At 51.1% G+C, this 2,205-nt stretch overlaps 1 protein-coding gene across 1 annotated transcript in view; it reads right to left on the reverse strand.

Annotated features, from left to right (window-relative positions):
• Positions 1 to 2,205, reverse strand: part of Uncx (UNC homeobox) — a 15,654-nt gene that overhangs the window by 9,371 nt on the left and 4,078 nt on the right. The gene's annotated exons all lie outside the window — the stretch shown is intronic.

The raw sequence follows: 2,205 nt of genomic DNA on the forward strand, positions 1-2,205 counted from the left end.
TCCCGCCCTTCCGCAAATCACTAATAGATTTCCCTTTAAAACATTCACCGGCGTGTTGTGGGGATTTTTCACCAGAAATGCTGTACTCTGTGAACCTTTAAAGTGATGTTGCTCCAATTACAGAGAGACATTGAGCGGCAAATAGACTGATCCAATAATAGGAGATTCATCATCCGCTCTTTCCGAAACTGTCACATTGAATTTAAAACTACAAGGGCTTCTCATCGCCTCCTCTCTGACTCCAGGCGGCGGGCGAGAGGAAGAAGGAGAGAGGAGGAGAAGGAGGCGGAGGAGGAGGGGGAGGAGGAAGAAGAGGAGGCGGGAGAGGAGGAGGAGGAAGGGGAGTAAGGCGCTTCGAAAAGAGAGTGGCTGGCAGAATGTGGCCCAGTCAATAAGGAGGTGTAATTAATGCCCTCTTTGATTGATTGGCAGTTTACCATTAAAGGCAGGGATGGGGTTGCATTAAGGGGGCGCACTGACCCCACCTTACCCCCACCCTCATAGGTCCCCCAGCCTGCAGGGCAGAGGAGGGAAGAATAGAAGGAGGAAGGGAAAAGTAACTTTGGGGTGATGGCCTTTCATAGTCCCTACACATGAATTAAAAAATAAATACATCTCCCTTTGACTCAGCTTCTGAAGAATGGGGCTGAGGTACCCAGCCCATTTATTATAATTAAATTATGTTCTCAGTGCAATGTCACTCCCTTCTCCACTATAAAATATTGATAGACTCAAAGCTAAATCATTAAAGGACATATTCTTAAATAAGCAGAGAATTGGGACTGGGCAGAGAGGAAGGAGATCAGGAGGTACACTTATACATATATACATTTACAAACAAATGTATATAAGTTTGTCACTGGGGAGATAGCACCATACTGGCTCCAAATTCATGACCCTCTCCAGCAACTCCCTCAGCCCTGCCTGGCTTCAGTAAGAGGAAGACAGCCCCTGGCCAGTAGCTTCATGCCCCAGGGCAAAGCAACAGACAAATTGGCTTTTGGCATAAGTGACTTGGGCCAGGCCCCCGAGTCCCCAGAAGAGAAGGAAGAGGGAAGGGAAGGCCAGAACTCTGTGCTCTGGGCTTGTGTGCCTATCCCTGTGTCTGCCTGGGAGGGGTACATGGAAGCCCTGCAGCTGGGGTGAGGAGAAGAGGTCCCCCACTCGGGCCATCTTTGCCCCCAAACCACCGTGTGTCCTTCTACTGCTGGAGGACAGCCCGGCCAGGTCTTAATCTGCTGGCCCCGTTGGGGTGCTGGGCTGGCGGATTTCCATTTAATTTAACCGCTGTCTCCCGCTGGAGAAGAGGGGAGGGTGCAGAACTAGGGACAGCCCTGAAATATCCTGGAGCCTGGAGGCAGCCCGGAAAGTGGGGACCCCTTTTCCTAGTTTTGCACTGAGGATGTTGCAAGTGTTAATTCTGAGGTCAGGGGCCAAGAGCACTACTTTTCGCCATAATTTAATTTCTTTCTCTATAAATACTAAACGTAAACTCTGTGCATCCGGCTCGATCTTGCCAGTAGCCACGACCGCCTGGTTTTCTGTCCGGCTTGCGAGCAAGAATGCACGCGGCGCGTGCTTCTGAATACAGAGCTGTGATCAATTCGGCCCGAAGCGGGGGGCAGAGGAGGGGCGGGCGCCGGCCCAGCTTCGCGCCCATCTCTCTTTATTATAATGAATTAATTCGACTTTATTTATCCCATTTTCTGGAGCTGACAGAATGTTAATTTGAGTTGAAATTTCGCTCGCCTCTCACTCTCTGACCCCTGGCCTTCAGATTGGCGTGTTGTAATAACCTGAATCTTTCAACAGAGGCCCTGATAATTGTTACCTTATTAGCATGCAAATTGTTTAATTAATATTATTATGAAGAAGCACACCATCCGTCCGTCACTTGACCTCAAGAGCGAGTCCGCGCCGCAGCCGGCTCCGCGCATCTCAATGCGCCCATTTCAATCGCCCTGTGTTTTTAATGTGCTCGGCCCTGCTCGCGCTCCGAAAATCTCCTCGAGTGTTGGAGAGGGGCCTTTAATGACGGTGGGGGCAGCCGGGACGACCCCCGCCCGGCTAGAGAGCTCTTCAGAGGCCCTCGGCGGCGTTGGCGCAGCGGGGAGTCGCTCGGCTCCAGCTCTGCACACCCCCCCCATTTTGAACATCAAAATTTCATAATTGCTTCCTTGTCAATTGCTGCTCCTGGAGCGGTCG

The sequence above is a fragment of the Fukomys damarensis genome, unplaced genomic scaffold (genome assembly GCF_012274545.1).
Source record: "Fukomys damarensis isolate Sample0158 unplaced genomic scaffold, DMR_v1.0_HiC HiC_scaffold_17, whole genome shotgun sequence".
NCBI lineage: Eukaryota > Metazoa > Chordata > Mammalia > Rodentia > Bathyergidae > Fukomys > Fukomys damarensis.